Genomic DNA, 6318 nt, shown 5'->3' on the forward strand with positions numbered 1-6318 from the left:
ATTGTAAAGATGTATTGTATTCAATAATGTGTTATTTTGATTTGAATGATTTTTTGAATTTCTTGACTTGCGTTTTTTTGTCATAGTTTACTCAATGTCACACACACACACACACACACACACACACACACACACACACACACACACACACACATATATATATATATATATATATATATATATATATATATATATATATATATATATATATATATATATATATATATATATATTCTTGAGACTGTCTGAAAATATTGTCAACTTTTGTCTCAACTCTGTCTCAAATGTAAGACAGAGTGGCAGGAGTCGTAAGTCATTTGAGAATAGTCTCAGACAGTTTCACATTGGATTATAAGCCTATGTATTTATATGCGCATATGTGTGTGAATATATAGATTTATGCGTGTGTATATGCATATGTATGTGTGTGTATATGCATATGTGTATTAATAGATATGAAATATTCTTATGTATTAATAAATATGAAATAACTAAATAAGAGCCGACCAACGATATAAACAAACGACGGATCTATTTTTTTCCTCAGACACTTGTCTCAAATTTAGTCTCAGAAATGCCTAAGACCTTTTGTGGATACGAGCCCTGGAACCTGACTTGTTTACTGCAGATGAATCTTTTCATGAACAAAATTCCAGTTTATGCCTAAAGTCTACTGGGCCTACACCTCGCTACAATAATAATAATAATGATAATAATAATATAAAGTGATATTCATAATTATAATAATGATTATTGTTTTTATAATCACATTGTATTATGATCATTTTTATTGTTTTATTACTTTTATTATTGGAATTACTATAATTGTCTTTATTGTTATCATTATTAAAATAAGAAATATAATAATGATTATTACTGCTACATTAAGAATAACGGCAATGATAACGACTGAAAATGATGATGATAATGGCAACATGAATATATAAAACTCGTATAGCAATGAAAGTATTGAAGATTGTTGGAACCTATTTTCATTCAAAAACCTAGAAAAACTGTCTCTTCCGATAGAGGGATTTAAGAAGTTGAAACACATGAAAATAAAGGTTTGAAATAAACTAACCCTGTGGAATAGGAACGAGGGTAGAACACAGTTGTTCCTGTGGGCGTCTGCTCTCCGTCAGCCGGTCTTTTGTAAGACGAGTAGTTTTTCTTTGAATATGCTCTTTGAATTGAAACCTTCAATTTATGTTATCCTGTGTATTTATCAAAAGTTCGGTTTTTAGTTCAAATATTGAAATAGAGTCGTTCATACTTGAAATAATGTTTTAAAGTATTTTTAGGCTGCATTATAAACATTAGAACAAAATTATAAAACGAATTAAAGGTTTAATGTAATATAGATTGTTATAGAGAACGAATAAACAATATTCCTCGTCAAGACTATCACACTTAACGCTATGCATACACCTTTACTTGCTACGACACTGCCACATTTGGCTTTACCTAAAAATGATAGCGATAATAATGATAATAATAAAATTGATAATACTTATTATCAATGTATTTACGAATATTCCCATGCATAATATATTACCATAAGCTTTGGACTTCGTGTTATAAAATCTGAATAATTTTTATTGATATTAATATGCGTGAGTGCGTTTGTGTGTACGTGTGTGTGTGTGTGTGTGTGTGTGTGTGTGTGTGTGTGAAAAAAACACTTTCGCTTTTTATTAGTAATTTTGAGGATTTTAACATGTAGGTGATTGTGATGATTTTCAATCATAATTTTAATGATAATTTTGATAATTACTGCAATAATAGCAATAATCAACTCTATTCCAATAATTTTCAGACTAATAATGACAATAGAAATAATAATAACATCATTATCATTGTCATTATAATTATTACTATTGTCATTATTATTTCTAGAATTATCATTATTGCTTTTATCATTATAAAAATAGTTATGATGATGAAAATAGCTATAATAATTAGAATAATAATCATTATAACTGCAATAAAATGATAATAATGATGATAATCATGATGATAATGACTATAATGATAATCATAAGAATAATGACAGTAATGATAATAAAGATGACAATAAGTATTATCCAGTCCATTTATAATGAAATAAAGGCCAAAAGTAATAAAATCCCAGAAGTCGAAAAAACGGCAAAATCTAGCGTATTACAGCCTTTTGAGAGAAACGCCGAAAAAAAGCTTTTTCGCTTTTATTGGTAATTATGAGGATTTTAACATTAATTATGTTAATTGTGATGATTTTCATGATAATTCCTTCATTAAATGCAATGATGATAATGACGATGATAATGACAATAATAATGATAATAATGATAAGATCATAATTATAATGATAATTTTGATAATTACTGCAATAATAGCAATAATCAACTCTATTCCAAAAATTTTCAGACTAATAATGACAATAGAAATAATAACATCATTATCATTGTCATTATAATTATTACTATTGTCATTATTATTTCCAAAATTATCATTTTTGCTATTATCATTATAAAATAAGTTATGATGATGAAAATAGCTATAATAATTAGCATAATAATCATTATAACTGCAATAATGACGATAATAATGATGATAATCATGATGATAAGGACAATAATGATAATAATCATAAGAATAATGACAGTAATGACAATAATGATGATAATAATTATTATCCAGTCCATTTACAATGAAATAAAGAACAAAATAATAAAATCCCAGAAGTCGAAAAAACGGCAAAATCTAGCGTATTACAGCCTTTTGAGAGAAACGTCGAAAAAAAATCTTTTTCGCTTTTTATTGGTAATTATGAGGATTTTAATATTAATTTAGGTCATTGTGATGATTTTCATGATAATTCCTTCATTATATGAAGCTTTCATGAGGAGAGTCTAAATTTCGTTTTCTTACATAAGGATTATATTAAATAAGTTTATTGGAGGTTAGGTTACATTAGCTGGATTTTGGTAGCTGGAATTTGGTTAGGTTAGGTTAGGTTAGGTTAGGCTCAGCTTTGATGAGGAGACTCCAAATTTCGTTTTCTTACATAAGGTTTATATTAAACTAATTTAATGGAGGTTAAGTTACATTAGCTGGAATTTGGTTAGGTTAGGCTCAGCTTTGATGAGGAGAGTCTAAATTTCGTTTTCTTACATAAGGTTTATATTAAATCAGTTTAATGGAGGTTAGGTTAGGTTAGGCTCACCTTTGATGATGAGAGTCCAAATTTCCTTTTCTTACATAAGGTTTATATCAAATCAGTTTAATGGGGGTTAAGTTACATTAGCTGGAATTTGGTTAGGTTAGATTAGGTTACGTAAGGCTCAGCTTTGATGAGGAGAGACCAAATTACGTTTTCTTACATAAGGTTTATATTAAATCAGTTTAATGGAGGTTAGGTTACATTAGCTGAATTTGGTTAGGTAAGGTTAGGTTAGGTTAGGCTCAGCTTTGATGAGGAGAGTCCAAATTTCGTTTTCTTACATAAGGTTTATATTAAATCAGTTTAATGGAGGTTAGGTTACATTAGCTGGAATTTGGTTAGGTTAGTTTAGGTTAGGTTAGGCTCAGCTTTGATGAGGAGAGTCTAATTTTCGTTTTCTTACATAAGGTTTATATTAAATCAGTTTAATGGAGGTTAGGTTACATTCGCTGGAATTTGGTCAAGTTAGGTTTGGTTAAGTTAAGCTCAGCTTTGATGAGGAGAGACCAAATTTCGTTTTCTTACATAAGGTTTATATTAAATCAGTTTAATGGAGGTTAGGTTACATTAGCTGGAATTTGGTTAAGTTAAGTTACGTTAGGTTAGGTTAGGCTCAGCTTTGATGAGGAGAGTCAAAATTTCGTTTTCTTACATAATGTTTATATTAAATCAGTTTAATGGAGGTTAGGTTACATTAGCTGGACTTTGGTTAGGTTAGGTTAGGCTAGGCTAAGCTTTGATGAGGAGAGTCCAAATTTCGTTATCTTACATAAGGGTTATATTAAAGCAGTTTAATAGAGGTTAGGTTACATTAGCTGGAATTTGGTTAGGTTAGGTTAGGCTCAGCTTTGATGAGGAGAGTCCAAATTTCGTTTTTTTTACATAAGATTTATACTAAATCAGTTTAATGGAGTTTAGGTTACATTAGCTGGAATTTGGTTAGGTTAGGTTTCATTAGGTTAAGTTAGGCTCCGCTTTGATGAGGAGAGTCGAAATTTTGTTTTCTTACATAATGTTTATATCAAATCAGTTTAATTGGGGGTTAGGTTACATAAGCTGGAATTTGGTTAGGTTAAGTTAGGTTAGGTTGGGTTAGGTTAGGCTCAGTTTTGATAAGGAGAGTTCAAATTTCGTTTTCTTACATTAGGTTTATATTAAATCAGTTTAATGGAGGTTAGGTTACATTAGCTGGAATTTCGCTTGTTTAGGTTAGGTTAGGTTAGGTTAGGCGCAGTTTTGATGAGGAGAGTCCAAGGTTCGTTTTCTTACATGAGGTTTATATTAAATCAGTTTAATGGAGGTTAGGTTACATCAGCTGGAATTTGGTTAGGTAAGGTTTGGTTAGGCTCAGCTTTGATGAGGAGAGTCGAAATTTCCTTTTCTTACATAAGGTTTATATTAAATCAGTTTAATAGAGGTTAGGTTACACGAACTGGAATTTGGTTAGGTTAGGTTAGGTTAGGTTAGGCTCAGCTTTGATGAGGAGAGTCCAAATTTCGTTTTCTTACATAAGGTTTATATCAAATCAGTTTAATGGAGGTTAGGTTACATTAGCTGGAATTTGGTTAGGTTAGGTTAGGTTAGCCTCAGCTTTGATGAGGAGAGTCCAAATTTCGTTATTTTACATAAGGTTTATAATAAATCAGTTTAATGGAGGTTAGGTTACATTACCTGGAATTTGGTTAGATTAGATTAGGTTAGGTTAGACTCAGCTTTGATGAGGAGAGACCAAATTTCGTTTTCTTACATAAGGTTTATATTAAATCAGTTTAATGGAGGTTAGGTTACATTAGCTGGAATTTGGTTAGGTTAGGTTAGTTTAGGTTAGGCTCAGCTTTCATGAGGAGAGTCCAAATTTCGTTTCCTTACATATGGTTTATATTAAATCAGTTTAATTGAGGTTAGCTCACATTAGCTGGAATTTGGTCAGGTTAGGTTAGGTTAGGTTAGGTTCAGCTTTAATGAGGAGAGTCCAAATTTCGTTTTCTTACCTAAGATTTATATTAAACTAGTTTAATGGAGGTTAAGTTACATTAGCTGTAATTTGGTTAGGGTAGGTTATGCTAAGCTTTGATGAGGACAGTCCAAATTTCATTTTCTTACATGATGTTTATATTAAATCAATTTAATGGAGGTTAGGTTACATTAGCTGGAATTTGGTTAGGTTAGGATAGGCTCATCGTTGATGAGGAGAGTCAAAATTTCGTTTTCTTACATAAGTTTTATATCAAATAAGTTTAATGCAGGTTAGGTTACAATAGATGGAATTTGGTTAGGTTAGGTTAGTTTAGGCTCAGCTTTTATGAGGACGTCCAAATTTCGTTTTCTTACATAAGGTTTATATTAAATCAGTTTAATAGAGGTTAGGTTATATTAGCTGGAATTTACTTAGGTCAGGTTAGGTTAGGTTAGGTTAGGCTTAGCTTTAATGAGGAGGGTCCAAATTTCGTTTTCTTACATAAGATTTATAATAAATCAGTTTAATGGAGGTTAGGTTACATTAGCTGGAATTTGGTTAGGTTAGGTTAGGTTAGGCTCAGGTTTGATGATGAGAGTCCAAATTTCCTTTTCTTACATTTGGTTTATATGAAATCAGTTTAATGGAGGTTAGGTTACATTAGATGGAATTTGGTTAGGTTAGGTTAGGTTAGGCTCAGCTTTGATGAGGAGAGACCAAATTTCGTTTTCTTACATAAGGTTTATTTCAAATCAGTTTAATGGAGGTTAGGTTACATTAGCTGGAATTTGGTTAGGTTAGGTTAGGTTAGGCTCAGTTTTGATGAGGAGAGACCAAATTTCGTTTTACTACATAAGGTTTATATTAAATCAGTTAAATGGAAGTTAGGTTACATTACCTGGAATTTGGTTAGGTTAAGTTAGGTTAGGTTAGGCTCAGCTTTGATGAGGAGAGTCCAAATTTCCTTTTCTTACATAAGGTTTATATTAAATCAGTTTAATGGAGGTTAGGTTACATTAGCTGGAATTTGGTAAGGTTAGGTTAGGTTAGGTTAGGCTCAGCTGTGATGAGGAGTCTAATTTTTCTTTTCTTACATAAGGTTTATACCAAATAAGTATAATGGAGGTTAGGTTACATTCGCTGGAATTTGGTTTGGTTA

Source organism: Penaeus vannamei, chromosome 4, assembly GCF_042767895.1.
Source record: "Penaeus vannamei isolate JL-2024 chromosome 4, ASM4276789v1, whole genome shotgun sequence".
Lineage (NCBI taxonomy): Eukaryota > Metazoa > Arthropoda > Malacostraca > Decapoda > Penaeidae > Penaeus > Penaeus vannamei.